The sequence below is a fragment of the Trachymyrmex septentrionalis genome, unplaced genomic scaffold, assembly GCF_001594115.1.
Source record: "Trachymyrmex septentrionalis isolate Tsep2-gDNA-1 unplaced genomic scaffold, Tsep1.0 scaffold73, whole genome shotgun sequence".
In the NCBI taxonomy this organism is placed as follows: domain Eukaryota; kingdom Metazoa; phylum Arthropoda; class Insecta; order Hymenoptera; family Formicidae; genus Trachymyrmex; species Trachymyrmex septentrionalis.
Genome location: NW_017305916.1, coordinates 595,306 through 614,369, shown reverse-complemented (window position 1 = coordinate 614,369; position 19,064 = coordinate 595,306). Strand labels below are relative to the sequence as shown.

The following is a 19,064-nucleotide window of genomic DNA, read 5'->3' as shown; positions in this document are numbered from 1 at the left end:
TCTCTCTCTCTCTCTCTCTCTCTCTCTCTCTCTCTCTCTTTCCTCTCCTTTCCTCTCTCTTCTCTTTGCAGACAAAAAACATATTTACAATTATTTCACTTATTTTTCTATTGTATTATACAAAAGGAATTCTTTCAATATGTGGCCAATATTGGGGAGTCATTCTCTGTCTAATATTGGCCATACATTGGTTTTCCAATATTGGGCCAATATTGGGGAGTCAATTATCCGGCGAATTTGTCCGGCAAAATTGTCTGGCAAAATTGTCCGGCGAAATTGTCCGGTAAATTTGTCCGGCAAAATTGTCCGGCGAAATTGTCCGGCGAATTTGTCTGGCGAAATTGTCCGGCGAATTTGTCTGGCGAAATTGTCCGGCGAAATTGTCCAGCGAATTTGTGTCCGGCAAAATTTCACCGCCGGATAATTTCACCGTCATGTAAACAGCGCGTTACTATTACAGTGATGTAGCCAGACATAAAAGCAATTATTTACCTGTTTCGCTAATGGGTTTTTATTGTGGCCACCTTGTTTATTTATACTACAAGGAAGATAGTAATGCCTCTTTTCCAGGAATAACTCAGTATTCAACTTATAATCGAATTACTTAAGACTTATAAATTACTTAAGACTTATCAGACTACTGACTCTGCAGGCTGACCCGACTGCCGATTCTGATTGCTGATCCTCAGCGGACCAATCATAGGAGCTAACTGAGTGGATCCAACTTGCCAACTTGCGTTTAGATTCGAATCTATTTTTCGAGTCAGCGTCGTCAGCGACTCAGAAATTATAAAGGTAACAATATATTGAAATAAACCATAAAATTAACTAAGAACAAAACGGGCAATTGAGAATTGGCACAGTGATCAGTGCTTAATTCGCTTTAAAAAGCTTTAAAAAGCTTTATTTATAAAGAATTAATACATGTTTCTTCACCAATAATACGAAAATAAGAAGTGATTCATTTATACATATGTATCCGAATTATAATCAATAGAAATACAAGATTAATCACGTGATAGTTTGGCGGTTGTCTCGAGTATAAGAAAAAGTAGTTAGTAAAACGAGGTATATGTTTGATATTTGTCAAGAGCGAGAAACAGCCTAGAAGGATATTCCCTGCAGGAATAGAAAACAGACCAAAATTCACAATGATATGATACAGTTACGATATTTACATTCATAATCTAGGAAAAAATGCATTGCATGTTAAGAAGTTTTGTGAATCTATCAGCCGGATTACCTAAAAGATATCGTATTATGTCCGACACAATTCTGAGATTTGCTTGCGTGTTAGTAAATTTTACTCTTTTATACAATCCATATATATGAATCTATAGTCTATAAAGACATGTCGAATCAGTCGGTAGGAATCGTCGGCAAACATCAAGTATGATCGATCAATTAGAATCGGCAGTCAGAATCGGCAGTCGGGTCGGCTTGCAGAGTCGATAGTCTGATACGGCCTTTAGCTTCACGTACTAAGTGCCAGTCCACTGATTTCCCATATACCTCTGCGTTATAATTATTTATAATTCGTGTTAGTAGGTCATTAGACTGTTAATTATTCGCTCTCTCGCTTCGCGATTTACAGGAGATGGATTCAGGATATGTCACTTTCGATAATAAGATGTATATCACTTTAGGATATCTAGATCCAGATCTTACATATGAATCATTTCAGTCCTTTGTGTAAGTCTAGTATAATGAAAAAATATCTTGTACTATTTTTTCTATATTATTTTTCTTATTAGGTTTAATTTCTTTTAAAGTTTTCATTACTATCGAGAATTCAGATATCAGGGTATTCTTTTAAAATAATGTTTTCTCTGTAACTGGATAAGCTTTGCGCGACTGACAGAGCCAATTGGCCGGGAAATGTCAACTCGCGCTAATTAGGGTCCGAGACTTGATCCCTTCTAACGTACACGATAATTATTGCATGAAATCCCCTTTACCGGCGGATTCCACACATGTAGAATCTGGTAACATGAGCATACGGACGACTTTTAATCGAGAAACAAACAGCACAGAGATATCACCGGATGTTATTAGGTAACAAATGCAAACTGTAATATCAAACAATCCTCGGCGTAATAATAATGCATAAAGTTGCTCGATACATTTCAGTACCTTCAATATTCCCGCTCGTGGACTTCAGTAACAACGTTATCATGTAATTGATATGTAATTAATTCGATTGACGGTTAGACAGTCAAGAGATATTCGACCTCAGTCTTTCAGCTTTTTTTAAAATAATAAATTTAGAAGTTTACTTTGTATAAATACATAATCTATTTTATTGTTTGCTATCTAAAAATAAGTAAATCTAAAGTTTTTGCATGCATTACTTTTTGCACAATTTTTTTTAAAATATCTATAGTTAGAATAAAAATCTAGTTAATGAAAAAATTCAGTGTAGTAATATGCAGTTAGATTTTACATTTAGTTTTTGTACAAACACATTTAATTTCTTTTTTAGAAAAATACAATTGATTTCACAGTTCAATAGTTCAATAGTTTATCTTTACGTGAAAACAGAAATCGATTGCTTTCAAATTGATAAAAGCAAATTCAATAAATTTGTATTTTATTGAAAAAAAAATATCAGAAAATAATCTTTACCTTTACTCGTGATAATTCATGGAGATTATACAGTAAGTATGTACAGTACTTCGTATTATATGTGTACAGTAAATAGAAATTATTCTCCTAAAATTACATTTAAAATTATTAATTAACACATTTTTAAATAATATGTATACGAGCAAGATTCTCGGTTTAATTGAATAATGTCAATGAAGTTCACAATTTTGTTCACATTTAAATACGCTGATCCGCATCGAAAACGACTCACACCATGACGAGAAAAGGATCGCGACGCATACGTAAGCGCGACGGCATCGTTTTCCACGCGATTCACGACGTCCCCGGGGGAGTCCCTACGACTCGGTATACGCGCCGTTCACATGCACACGCACATGCACTTTGCGCTTGCAGCAGACGCGCGAGGATGGAATGACAGGAAGTGGAAGGATATTAGCCTGGATGTCACTCCGCGTAATAGGAGGAGATGGGTGACCCCTTCCCGCCACTTGCACCCTGTATACGTCCCCAGGGGTACGAGACACCCCGATACACCTCGGTAGGATAGGGTATAGTATTCATCCCTCCGTCCGGCGATAGAACTCCACCGCGATATTGACTGCTCCTGACACGCAGCGGGGGTCTGTTTTCCTCTACACGGTGCGGCGAGATAATGGGGATTCAAACATAGAGTAGATCCTGACGTGATCTGGCCGTATTGTCTCCTCTCAATACTGAAGGCAGAAGCCATCCAAATAATAATAAGAAGAAGAAGAAGAAGGGATTCAAACATCAAAGAGAATGTAGGAGCATGCAAAGGCTGACGATAGGACTTTTCATAGAAAGCGAGAAAGAGAGAAAGAGTTATATTCGGGAATAGCTGTATTCTATATGAAGAATGATTTTAATTGAAAATAATTTTGTTAATTCAATAACATTATTAATGAAATAAATACGTCATGCTTTTGTTTTAATAAAATTTTATTTGTTTTATTGAAGTGTTATTGAATTACAATAATAGAATTATTTTCAATTATATAAAGTAATATTATAACATTTTTTTTTCAATGTATAATCAATTATTTTCACGATTATCTCCTCTTTTTCTCTCGATAAATAATTGAAATTAAGTCACTGCAAATAATCCTAAACTAATATCTAACATTTTAATATAACTCGATATTTCGCAATTACAACCGCAATTACCAAATAAGAAATAACTGAAAATAATATAAAATATCTTATATTTTATGTCATATAATATTTTATATGTAGAAATAAATGTATTTTTGAGTGATGTATGTGGTATAGCTTTAATCTTCGACTATCATCATTTCTCGAAATTAATGAGCGATTTCGTTAAGAGAAACGATAGAGTTGTGGTGTGCTTTTAAAGTTTGATTGAATGCTTATCTCAACATTCCTATGTAGTTGGAACGTCGTCAGATGATACCGAGGAGAAATAAGAAAGTCAAGTTTCCCCACGCGAAAGAAACTTCTTTAGTGGAAAAACACTTTCGCGGCAAAAAGAGAGTCAAGATCATGAGTATCGAGTTTTCGCGTCTGCTTTATTGCCGTTTAGACTTCTTTTCACTTCGCTTTGTTTGACTTTGTTGCTGCGTTTTTCCCGTAAAGTAGAATAATCTCTCACACCATTCCTCAATGCCCTTCCACGTTGTTCCGTTAAAGAATTCGTTACGCATCGCTTAGATAAACGAGAAAAATGAGGAAAGTTCTTTGGATGCGACACAGGTCTTTATCTTCCCGAATAAAAGTCAATGCTTTTTGGCACAGGGTTTAATGGTTTCATGGAATACGAGCGTTCCTGAACACTTACCAAAGAAGTAAAGTACGGAATTTTGCAATAAGTATAATGTCATTTTGTTAATGGATTTCACAAAATTAAGAAACTACTCTGTACAGAACAAATTCTGTAAACTTTACTGAGAATAAGATTAATTAAAAACGTTAAATAAAATGATGTACAAAATAATATGTCAATAATACGGAAATTAATAAGTATGTATAAATACTCATAAATAATTAGAAAGTGGTTATATTGAAATTAATAATTACCATAAATAATTGGAAAGTAAAACGCTAATTATTCTTGACAGGCTATTTTGTAGTGGTTTTACACCACGAATGACGTATTCACGTCGAAAGAACAACTGACATAATTTAAATTAAATTTTCAACTTGGATTCACAGAAACTATTTTGTTCATAGGGATGTGCTAATTGACACGATTCTTGATTTTCATTTAGCGGAGATCCCGATACGCGGCAAAATCCAACCACGAATTTGCAAAGGTAATACAAAGCTGCGTCAAGTTGCAACGAGCTGCAGTTTCACAGCACGAAACGCGGTGAAACAAGTACTGAGTTATCAATGAGAAACACCGTGCAAGTGCGACAAGTGCCGGCGGCGTGTCCCGACTATATTACACCGTATGCATATGCATACATAAATAACGTTGAACCGGATCGGCGTCCGGTCAAATTACGTGCTTACATTGGTCGCGAATCGCCGGCCGATTGCTTCGCCGAGCGTGAAAATCGGTTTTGGCTACTCGAGGGACCATGGCAAAACGGTTTCCCCGTGACCATTTCCTGCTCGATGAAGGCAGTGCGAATGCTCGTAGACATTCAAAAGTTACCCGAGCGAATATCATCGAATTACGCCTCGGGGGCCGCAGCGATATAAGCAGAAATTTGTGCGCTATCGCACACTCGAAGTTTTTATATCTTTCTGACAAAAAAGTCAAGACCACATCTCGACATTTCCGTTTATTAGTTTTCCAATTTACACTCTTTCTTTTTGCCTATATGGATAGGCGGATGACGCGTTACTTTCACAATTTGCATTTGATGGTTTTCGACATATTTCAAATATGAAGCGTACTACTCAATCGATGTTACTTCTCTGCAATTGGAAATCCATCAAGAGAGAGAGCAGATTTTTTATTGAAAAAAATATTTAATATAAATTTTCTTATATTAAATATGGTATCTCCTAAGTTCAATTATCTCCGATCATGAAAATCACTTCTTGCCCTATTAATCCGTTTAAAAATCTATTAAAGTTCACTAATTACACTGTTAAATTTATAATGTCAAATTATAAATTTAACAGTCCAATTTCAGTTATTTTTAATTAATTTTGTATATCGCCGCTGCTGCTCCATATGTTGTTAATTTAAATAACAACGGAATTAATCAATTTAACTCAAAAAAGTGTATTAAATTTGACTCAAATTTAATTTATTATTTATTATGTACATTATAGATGTTATTTACCTTGAAACTATAATCACAGAAATGTAATAAAATATTATTTTACTCAAGGGATTGGGTTCTATAAAGCGATGTGTCATTTGATCTTTGTTTAACATTCGGTGAATAACAGGAATAAAATAATAATACATCATGCATTTTACGATATACGCGTATCATGCACTTTACGATATGCAGCCATAAACAGAGCTATAGCAATCTAATCCCTTGAGTTAAAAATAACATGTTATCGTTTTTAACTTCCATCATCAAAATGTAAATCAATCCGTTGGTATAGTTAGTTTCATAATAAATTCCATCTGTATATGAACATATACATGCATGAAATAATAAACTAAATTTAATACGACATTTTCTTAAGTTAAACCATATATTAACACTCCATTGTTTTTAGTTAAATTAAACAACATATTGAATAGGAATAGTAGCAACTTATAGAAATAATTAAAATTGTTAGTGTTTGTAAACAACTAAAATTGGATATAATTTAACATTATAAACAAAAAGAGCCTATTGAAGTTGAGCGTCTATTTAAAAAATTTCTTTTTTTCAAATATAACAATAATAATAACTCTATTGACGTGCGATACAAAGAAAATAGAACAATGTGTAAAGCAAGATACAATATAGAAGTAGTCAAAAGAAGTATCAGCAATAGTGCTGTCTTATAGAAAAGAAATACGTTTGTGAAATATTGATAATTTTGACTCAAGAGAAACAAATCTCGAAATCGCGACTTTTCATTCTCCTAAGATGAGCGATGTCTCATCGCATATCAGTGCTTACTTACATTCCGTGCGACTTTGCAGCTTACAGTCAGTTATCACGGACGGCCATTTAAAAAAACGCGGCACCTGTCTCACACGATAAGCTCCACAGTGGATTTCACGGGACGATATTCGATGGTAGATCGATAGCTCAAGGACTATGCACGCGCACAAAGCGAGCGCGATTCAGCGTCGGCTTGTTAACGCTGGTTTAACGCCGGGCAACCGCGTATGCATGCACGCACGCACGCACGCGTGTCTCCGCACTTGTATGCACCACGATACGTGACCATGTTTACTCGTGTCTCTCGTGTGTGCGCGATATTTGCCATAGGAAACCACACAATGGTCCGTCACATCATGGCTCGCCTATATTCCACCTATGTCATATATACGTACACTCTTCCTCTCGCGTCCCTTGCATACATCGTGCACGGTGCATCGATGAAACCGATGCACCAATCCACCCGGCTTCAAGTGTCGATACGTTCGACACAAAAGCCTTCCTCTCCTATCCCCGTCGCTCGTCACCGGCTCGGTGGGATATCAGGAAATTAATCGGCGCTTTGTTCGCATTTTAGATATTACATTGCCGAACGAAACGGAATATATCGTCCTGCATTTCGCACTTTGTATAGCGCTGCAGTCACGAACGGATTTTCTATGTATATCTTGTGTATCTCGTCTGCATTTTGTATAAAGCTTTTACGTGTATAATTTAGAATGTTTGAATGATTGTTAAAATTTCTGATTAACGCCGAATTAAATGAATTTTTTTAATAATTATCTACGTTATGAATAAAAAATGAAACGAGCAACAACCAAGTTTTATCTTGGTAACTGAATTACATCGGCGACGATGCGTAACGCCGACGAAATAAAATCGTCCCTCCCGCATTTTTGTTCACAAATCCGCTCACGTAAGTTCACAAGTGTCTTTTCGCCGGTTGAGTAAAACGGAAGGAAACACGAATGGGGAGCGCGATAAGCTGTAAAAACCGTTATAGATAATAGAGTAATATTCCCTCCGCTCATCCGCGGTTTAAAGGGAGGAAAATAAAGCGAACGTCAATCCGTTTTTATCCCAAAATCCGCGAACTACAGAACAGCTTCGGTACGGATGTGCTCGCGGTAGAGTTCTGGCCGAGTATTTGCAGTTCTACGCGGATTTAGAAATATAGTATATAATATCTATGCCGCGGGTATTGTTAAGCCGTCACGCGGATAATGGCGGTTGATTCTGAATTATGCGAGACGAAATGACTCATCATTGGTGGCTCAGACTCGCCTGCGAATGTAAAGGTGAAACATTAGACAACGTTATCATTGCCGACAAACGAGAAATTATTATTTCAAATAATGCTTTAATTGACTATTAAATGGTGCGCATTCGCGTCTCGCACAGCAGACTTTAAGTCTACTTGTCTTTATTCTACGGGGAACGAAGATTAATTACGAGCTCATTGTCGTTTTATTCTGCAGCCATTGACATTTATCTATGCCCGCGATCTTTTAATATTCTGCATATGTTTAATAATTATGAGTCTAATATAAACCGCAATATTCTTTTACGAACGTGTAATCTACGAATAAAAAAGAAATTAATACGTTTCGTAATATCTCTGCGAAGATAATTAAAAAAGCAAATTATTTCTTATTGTGTATTATAAATTATTTAATATACAGAAATTCTCTTCCTGTTTTTCTCATTTTGAAATATTATATATAATCACAATAGAATATTGCTTTTATATAATAATGAATATCTCAAATACATGTATATAAGTGTGAATGAATAAGTAATAAATAAATACAAAAATGGAAGCAAAGCAAAAACTAGCATATTTCTAAAGGACTTTTTTTGTTAATTTATCGATCCTTTACGCAAAATATGGCCATTTAAATTCGGGACACTTTGTATGTGTGTAAAATTATACGAACTTACATCCGTAATTATATTAAAGAAAAATAATGATTATCAAAGGCTAAATGATTAGGCATTGTTCATAATGTGTTATAACAAACTCAAAACAATTAAAACTAATTCTTATTAAAATTAAAAGAATTATTCTGAAAAGTTTTTTAGTGCAAACAAAATTAAAAGAGAGGATTAAAGCTCGATATTGTGATCATTTTTACAATTTATGTCTCGTCCAATACTCAAACTTGTCGTAATTTCATATTCCATTACGAATAGTGTATTTTTCATTATATTGTACATACACACACAATTCTCATATGAAAATAAAAAGTAATCAAAATTTGATTTCAAACATCGATAATATTGAGGTAAATTATAAACAATATTAAACCGTCTTTTCCAAAAAGCTTTCATTATTTATGATTATCGAGTAAATTGAACCTGACAAATCAGTAATTATTTTCAGCTCATAATTGAAGATTAATCAATTATATGTATAAATCAATTATACATATACTTGATATGCTTATAAGAAAAAAAAGTTTATTTGCAGGCAAATTTCAAATAGTAATAAATCTTTCAAATATAAATTCATAAAATAAGATCTACGAAATTAATACGTCTTACAAGATACTGATCTGAATCTATAATTAATTATGTTTTCAATCAAAGAATAACATTATTTCAAAACTTTTAATTATTTAATAAACTTTTAACTAAAAACTATTTCAGAACTATTATTACTAAAATGTTATATTTTTTTACTACACTATTTCATTTCAATTTTAGTTATTTTAATAAAAAAATGTTAGCAAATTATATTTAAAAATATGTATATCTTTTTACGATATAATTATTATTCCGTAAACTGGATAATATTCGCACATTAATGGTTACTGCAATGGCTGGTTGCGTAGTTGAAATTCGATACAGTAATTCGATGCATTGACCCGATGAAGACCTGAGTAACTAGGAACACCACTAGTAAGCAAACAGTGTCCCATGCTCAAAGTCGGGAGATCAATCAATTCATATCCTCTTGCACTGTTTAGACTGCGACGAGCAATACGTTTGATCATAGTTACAATCGATTTTGACATTAACTTGGTGGGCATGTTCCGTACTTCTGTTAGACTTCCCACAGTAAATAAAAAATAAATTGCTTGATGTATATGAAATAGTATTGGTATGTAAAAAGTAATATTTTAACAGCACTATTTGTTGTTATATTTGATAAAAGTTGTATTATAAATATTAAATATAAATTTATATAATCAAGCATGGAAATTATTTTTACTATCTAGTAAAAGTTTTCTTGTGTGCGATAACGTTGTTTAATAATATAACAAGCTGTTTTAATTAGAAAAGTTTTGTTTGTTACTTTTTGACACAGTGTGATGCTGCACAAGCAATGTTATTAACTGGAATAAAAAAAAAACAATAATTCGTAATACATAGATTAGATAAGTTTGAAATGTTTCCAGTTTCTTGGCAGAAAGTCTCGCATACTTCTCCTCTCGCATACTTCTCCTTTCGCGATATTTCCTTTATTTTTTTACAAAACGCGAAACGAGATTTATACTCTTTCCTTCCAATATAATGATGCTCCTTGCGCAAGTTAACAAGGCATAAAGTTTTTAACGATCCTCGGAGCAATATTCGCCTGCCACACATCGAAGACAGAATACTACATGCAGCGCTACCGATGCAGCGATGCAACTGCACCTGCTGTTATCCGAAACTTAGATCACGTCCCATACCTTCGTCTATACTTTACGAATGCTTCCTTGCTCTTAATCCTTAATTAACCTTATTTCCAACCAATTTCGAACAAGTACTTTCTGTTCAATACGAACTTCAATCTCTCAACTTGCGTTCGGATAACTTTACGAGAGCGGCGATCAGGATTTCACTTTGAAAGGAAATTGAGCAACGTCTTTAAGAACAAAACAGTAATACGGACTCTGTAAGTTATCTCGGAAGGAAACAGGAAGTGTGCACTCGCCGCGGTTATTCCATAATAGTCTCACGATTTTGTCGTGACAATGACAGATTTATGCGCCGCTTCACGGACAACGAGAAGTATTTTTACCGAAATAGATGCGAATAACAACCGCATATGTGGCGAGTGGAAAAATATTTTTATAGCCGCTTCTGTATTCTTTTCAAAATTTATTTTGCTCGTTCGTGAGAGTAGTATTCAAATAATAAAGGCAGATACGTGAAGTGCGGCGGAAGAGTATGACTTTTAAAACCTGCCGCGTTGGCAAACATTGTAAATAACAGCATATAACGTATCTCATATTATTTTAATAGACTCACACAGTTAAAAAGACTGTGAAATATTATTCTTTGCTCACCGGATTATTTATTAAAAAATTTTACCCATTTCTCATTACGTTATATTTAATAATTTTTACAATTTTTAAAATTGTATATAGGGATCGCAAATAGTTTTCCAAGCTTTTTTTGCAAAAATTTGAATTTTGAGCTGTATAACATTATCAATTCAACACAGCAAACTACATAAAATACATATTAAAATATTTATAAGGAAAATTTGAATTTTAATTGAGTTGAATACAAAGGCGTTTTATCCACGATCCAGGATAACACATTTTAAATGCTCGTTTTAAATACTTCAAAATTATTTCTTCTTTTAAAAAATAACATTTCGTATAAAACTTTTTAATTTTAATGGAATATGTGGTACACAAATAACTAAACATTTTTTTTTACATCATGCATTTCTTATAAAACGCAATATTATTTTAAAGGGAAGAAATTATATTTTTCTTATACATATATATAATATAATTCTCTTTTATAACTATTCAATATTTAAAAGTATTAAAATAAAGCGATTAAAATATTAATAATTTACAAAAATTTTTAATATCTTTTAAAGAAAAGTATGCAATAACATATTACTAAATTTTATTCAAAATATTTTTTTAAATAAGAAATAACTAAAATATTTAAAATAAACATTTAAAATGAATCATCTGGATATTCGTTGAAATAAAAAATCTCACTACTGAAAAAAATATTTACAAAACATTTAATGTAAATAGAAATGTATTATTTTATAAATTCTTATTGCTCATAAAAGTATAATTATTTCTATAAATATTTCTCTGTCTCTATCTTCAAAATAAATAATAACAGCATAATAAAGCTTTCAATCGCCTGTGAAATCGATAATAGAATCTCTTTATTTTTTTCGATTTATCCTTTTGACTCGAAACTCTATACAGCTCCTTCAACAATATTGAGCATGCATATAACGTAAGCTTGCAATTTATTTCAAATGCAACATTTCTTTTCGTCTGTATAAAATTGACTCAATATTTGCATTAAGAATATTCGATTATTCTAATTAGTTACAAGATAGATACTTATTCAATCTTTCAGAACAAAATACGTCCTCTACAGTACAAAGTTGCAGTAATACTGCTGCAACATTGCATGTTATAGCAATATTGCAGAGATTTTGCAACGATATCGCTGCAAATTCTGTGTTGTATACAGTCTTAATCGATTCATAAAAATGTCCTTTAATACATCATTTATAGTAAAAATAACTTTATGAAATAAAGTGATATTTGCAAATTTATAATTTTCATATTACGTGAACATTAATTATTAATTTTTTTAATTCGTAGAATATATTGATATTTTTCGTTTTTATATCTAAAAAAAATATTCTAAAATCAAATCTAAAAATATGTATAATATTTTTTTTAGAATATTATTTTACCACGATTTAATAAGATATCGTACACAATAAATCTCATTTTAATCTCGTAAACAATAATAACACACACACACACATATCATTCAATACCAACCGCCAGATCACAAATTACATGTAGCTAAACTTGGTAGGGACGTAAACACGATAAATAGCCGCTGGAAAATTTTCAGCGATGTCGGAGAAAGGGTCAGAAAGCACCCTGGCGGTTGCATCGCATGTGTACACATTCCCATGCTAACCACACATTCAAGCCCAGCTCGTCGCGACGAGCACATATAAATACGGGCGGCGTGCGTGTCAGAGAGCACTAGAAGGGATTTGGGAAAGTCCGGCCGTAAACAGTAAATTACGATGCCAGTCGCGCTTCGCAGTTTTACACCGCGTTGCAGCCTCCGTCGTCCGTGCGTCGGTGCGTTCAGCCGTTGCATCGCGCAACACCTATCAATGTATTCGCGCAAAAGTTACCGATCATCGGCCGAATGAATCGAGCGTACGCGTCGCGTGCCGTGCACGCGCGTTCGTGCGCTATAAATATATTATCTGGAAACGAAGCCGTCGGGAAAGCACGAAACTTGATCATCAATTCGAATATATACGCGCCGAACTCGCGAACATGATTATATCATTTACGTTTGATTGCTACTTAACAAATATCGTGCAAAATTTTGAATATCCGGATGCGTAGCTCATGAAACATCGCGCTGAGTGATCGAAATATTCATAGAATTGATTAAACATGTATGTATAATATTGTTTTCACGTAAGCATTACTAAATAATTTCCACAGAAGATATTATTAATTTAGCTTGCATATTTTTGTTTTGTTTGAATAAAAAAAAAGTAACGAAATGTACTCTTCTTCTTCTCCTTCTCTCTCTCTCTCTCTCTCTCTCTCTCTCTCTCTCTCTCTCTCACACACACACACACACACACACACACATTCCATTTTATTTTATGCCATATATATTTTCGCAATGAAAGACGCATCACAAAATAAATAATTAATGAAATAAGAAGGTAAAGCTTTTCACGTACAAGTCGGATTGGCCGTTAATTTTCTCATTACGTACAACATTTTTTACAAAGGTATAAGATATTTTATGAAAATGTTAGTTCATAATCATTTTTTTAGTTTCTTTCATTAAGTATTTACCATAGAAACAGATTCAAGGGGCTACAATTTAATAAGAAATTAGTGAAATGACTTTTATATATAAATATAAGATCAAATTAACTTCATGTTAAAACTGTTTTATACTTCTATTTTATATGATATATTCTCCGTTAATTAAATACTGTCGTAAAATTGAATAATATATTCATTGTTTTTATGCAACACAGAGAGATGTGATATTTTTCTTTTTAAACGATATGAAAGCATAAATAATATTAAATTTTTAACAATATTATATTGCGCTTTGGCAGCTCTGTTATTTGTGCCGCTTATTTTGAAAGTAGGATAAATTTAATTTCGGTAAAACACATTAAAGATACATATATCAAGATAAAATTGATATAAAAAATAGATTTGTATCACTGCCAAAATAAAAAGCTCATGTATTTAAACAAATCGATAAAATATGTCTTAACTTTCACACTAAAATATAAAAAAACATGCTATTAACTATAACGATATAATACACCGCAAAAAATATGCATTCCTACACATGACATTTACTTACCTACATAGATTGATGATGAGCGGAAGTTGGACCAGAAGTACAGGCTTAAAATTCAAAGACTGCCATCTAACATCTGCTTTATTTCGACTCCGTATCTTTTTCTCTTCTAGAATGTTTCTCGTGTGGATCATTGAGGATCTTCTCTTGATAGTTAAAGTTTCGCAAAACGCTCTCAACGTGAAACGAGCTGCAAATTTAGAAAAAAAGGAACGATTATTCTAGAAAGGTCTTTATTTTAAAAGAATGCATTAAAAGAAATTTAGATTATATCAATCTATATTTACCGAAATGGAACTTTTCCTTCATTTATGTATATAAAAAAATTTTACGCATAAAAGAAAAAATAATCAGGATAATTATAATACTAAAATATGTATTCTTTTAAAATTATGAATTTTTAACATTTATATATAAAATAATTAAAAAACAGATTTTATTAATTACTAAATAGATATAATAAAATTAAAAGATATCATAATGTTATTAAAAAATATTGCATCCACAAATATATCAATCATTTTAATTTAACTTAAATTAATTACATTTGCTTTATTTGATAAATCATAAAAAAAAACTATCTTTATTTCAATTAAAGAAATTATTGTGTTGAGTCGTAATATTTTTCAAATAAGCGAAATGGAACTTTTGCTCCATTTACATATGTATCTCGTTATCCCGTTAATCACAACATTACGGGACATTTTCATAAAGTATTCTAAAATGCGAGCAGAAAAGTTAAGCTTTACACATTATACGTTATCCGGAAATAAAAGCATGCGATATATGCTAAAAAGCGCAGACGGTACTGTAGCATCACTAAAAAAGTAAAAAAATTAGGCGAAATGTGATAACAACTGCGTGTGATAACATTTGCTCGATGTTGGTAAAATATATTTTTCCTGACTAAAATATTATTTGCAATCATCCATAAGAAAAATACAGTAGATATGTGTATACACCTGAAAACTGTCTAAAAGTTCGACTTACAATAAAACAAATTTTCGTGCTATAATTAATTTCTTTGAGTACAATATATTTAAACTTTAACAAACGTTTTATCGTTTTCAGAAAATGTTCCTAATAACTTTACACATTTTTTAATTGTGTGTACTGTAGTTATATAAACATGATAAATATAACTCATATCATACTTTGTTATTCGAGCCCAGAGGATTAACAAATAATCGATCGTTGTTCTCTGTTCGCATTTCAAGCAATGAAAATAAAAACATTACTTCGCTCGACATTGTATGAAATAAATAATAATACTTAAATAAAATGTAAAAATAAACTAAAGAATACAATATACATATATGTACAATTAATCGCCAACTTTTTTATTCGACGCACTCGATATAAAAATTGCACGTGAGATATTCCAGACCAATAAATTTTTCTTTCCAACAACGAATTTTTTGTTCAATTTTGTAACACAATTTTGGTAGCAGTGTATTATATTTTGATAATAATACTTTATATTGAATGTTTCTCTTATCTAAATTATATAAAGGTTTTATTTAAGAATGTTTAAAAAATAAACTGTATAATCCACAAGCAATTCTGAATCTTTGAAAAAGATTTCGTTTAAAATCTTAAAAAATATCAAAAATATTTAAAGATATTAGAAGATTTGCGGGCCATCGCCGTGTTTTGTGTTGTCCATTACTAATGCCACGTTTCGTGAACCTTGCCGTTCACTTCAGGGCGAGGAGGATGTACTAATATTGTATTAGGGCTTCTCGCCCTAGTAATGGACAAAAACATGGCGATAACTCTTAAATATTCTGGGTTGCGTTCCAAAATTCAACTCTGTCAACTCGAGTATCATTTTATCCTGTTGGTCACCGAATGTTGAATAAAGATAAAAGATACTCGGAGTTGACAGAGTCAAGTTTTGGGACGCACCCCTGATATCTTTAAAGATAACAGTCGTGAAAGCCTAAAAAGCGATATCAATATTTCGTTAGAAATTAAATTAAGTACAAAGTAAATGAAAAAATATTCTATCTTGTAACACTTGTGTATTCGGATGCATATACAATATATCGTGCTTCGCAGGAACGTTCCTGCTTTCGCATTTTATTCAAAAGTTTCGGAAGTTCCTAATAAAGCACCCGTGTCGCCGTAAATTGCAACACTTTCCCAGTATTAGATCGAGAGATTGGACACGGTTGTGTACGTTAAATGCGTGTTGATTGAGATTTACTGGCAGGATGGGTATGTGTCGTTTTCTGCAACAGAGTAACAATCTGTCTCGGATAAAACGGAGAGTCCGTTGATTGAAAATTTCATGGCTGCGAGTTGTGTGTTACATTAAACTTTTATCGCGGCCGCGCGTTAAAAGCGTTGTTCAACGTGCGCGAAATCGACGTATTGCCAACAATCTTTTCGCAAATTTCCTGGTGTACACGACGAAATTAAAGGATATAAAGCAGCGACAGGTTATAATCGAAAGTATACACTATAGGTAACACATTGACGTCGGGTTCATTTATCCGTGAAAATCGATCAAATCAAGTTTTCCGTTGGCACAACGCCTATCGCGAGTTGATAAGCTCATAATGAGATAAAACCATCATCGTTCGTGCGAAACTATTTAAATAACTCGTTAAGCTCCCTCTACCTCGTGATAAATATTATCGCTCTGGCGAGATGACAGAATTGTCATTCGATTTAAATTACAAAGGTATCGACATTGGATTAAAGATCCATTTTTATCAATTTCTTTTTTATTTCGCGCAAAATTGAGAAATATAACAATATTGAAAGCCGTCGATAAAATTAATTTTTGGTATATACGTATATCATATATAGATACAGTTTTTTAATTTATCATTGATGATAAACAATTATTAAACGTAATTTACCTATTCCAAAGATAAATTTTTTGTTTTATTAATTAAATTTCATGTCACATAAATATATATGTAATTATCCATTTTTATCGAGTGAAAAAATTCATGTTTATGACAAAAACGTGATTTTAATAACTAATTTTACTATATACTATACATTCTCCTTACCTATATATTGTCTATCATTACTCTTGCAATTTCTCAAAAAAGCGGCAATAGTACAACAAAGAAAATAGAAATAAAACGAATTTTAAATGCTGGAGATTAAATTGCAATCCATCTCGTTTATATCTGCTACGACATAATCCAAAAATCATCATTTTTGCTGTTTACAGAATACATACAAAAATAGTATACTGTAGTATACATTATGTAATTACGTTATATATTAAAAATTTTCTCAGTATTTTCGTACGCGATGGTTTTCGACAATAAGATCTCCTGATTCCTTCAACTTCTATATACACAAAAACCACCATCGATCAGCGCATCCGCGCCACTACTGAGGAAAGGTCGTCGAAAACTTACGAAAGTCTCGCAATAGCACGCGAAGCGAGGCCATTAAATTTGAAATTACCAGGTAATTAATATTCAAGCTGGCCTCGTGCGGTCGTCCACCGTCGTCACTCGCTTAACCCTGCACCTCTAGGGGCTGAGTCAATACGTAATGCAATTACCTGACAAGCGAATGGCGGTTTGCTGCAGCACTTTCCGCGCTCCTGCCGCATCATACCCGACGTTAGTGCATCCTCCTCGTTCCGTGACGCGTTTCTACGAGGAGAACGACGTGCGTTGCTTTATCAGTGTTTGTTCCTATCGCGGTGTACCTGTGTGCGCGCGCGCGCGCGGGGGGATGTTGTTATGCAAGGAACGTGTTTAACTTTAGTGAACCGCGTAACCATATTGCCCGAATGCATGTGCATCCGTGCACCCCGCCAGGAGGGCGATATCGCGGGGAATATAGTGGATATAATGGCTGTTGCGAGCACTTACGCTTTAGTGCGTGCGAAACGTCGTCGTTGAGTACCTTAAAGAGCCCTCGGGATGAGCGAACAAATGCAATAAGATATATCGGAGATAATCGATGGAATACAATGTTTCATAATTGTAATATAATCGCCGATTAATACGAATATATTTAATAATTTTCAGATAATCATGCATTTAATTATATAACGGAATATTTGATAACATTACGCGTGATTATACGCAACATTTGTACAGACTAACGGAAACCAGCGAAAAATGAGTAGTCTAATCAACGTCGAATACTGTTTGATATTTTTATCATCTTTAATCGTATCATAATTATTTTTATACTAATCGACCGATTACAAATATTTGTGTAAAATTTCTATTGTCTTTCGTAAAATTCTACGTAAAATACATGGTATATGTTTATTGATTTTGTGTTAATTCTTTGTAGAATTGGCTGGAAGACAATAGAACTTTTACAGAAAAATTCGCAATTGCTGAATTAACATAGAAACAATTACAAGGTCAAAAATAACAAAAATATCAACTAATATTCGATCATTTATCAATATCGATTTGATTAATCATCTTTCTGTCTGAAACATATTCTCTATATTCTTCAGAGTGGAATCTCACTAAAAATAAAAAATTGAAGAATCTGCCATTTTTTCAAGAGTGACGGCATTTTTATTTTTTAAAGTGACATTTCACCCCAAAGAATTTAAAGAGTGACAGATGACAGTAGTCGTCAGTGAAAGATTTTTCTGTCAACCATTCCGTGGAATGTCGTATAGTTTCCGCTTTTCCTTCACTCCAAGGAACGGCGTAAATAAATCGGTGACTGATATCATTAGCTTAAGTGACGCTCGAGATACGTACACCGTTGTATTGCATGCGCATCCACGAAACCACGTCGATATCGCGTACAATGTGCGGTATGATAAATGCGGCTATACAAACGGGCAAAGGCACACGGGAAAATGCACGATGTGAAATAAGATACCGTCTTATAGACGATGCATCAGCCCATATGATCGCCTGACAAAGGAAATTAAGTCGCTCGCGGCGTGTGTCAAGTCGTACGTATCGGGCCAGATAAATTCGAATATGGAACGATAACTCGGCCGTTTCGAGAAACACATTGCGAACGACATTTGGTTATAACTCTAAAATATTGTATGCGAAAATGTGTGTTTGTATGTGTACATGTGTCATTAATTAATTG

At 33.2% G+C, this 19,064-nt stretch overlaps 1 protein-coding gene across 1 annotated transcript in view; it reads right to left on the bottom strand.

The window, feature by feature from the left end:
- Positions 1-14,095, bottom strand: part of LOC108753930 (protein rhomboid-like) — a 181,803-nt gene extending 167,708 nt beyond the window's left edge. The window contains exon 1 of the mRNA XM_018495930.1: positions 14,010-14,095. The gene's annotated coding sequence lies outside the window, so the exon portion shown is untranslated. The remainder of the gene's footprint in view (positions 1-14,009) is intronic.
- Between the last annotated feature and the right edge of the window lie 4,969 nt (positions 14,096-19,064).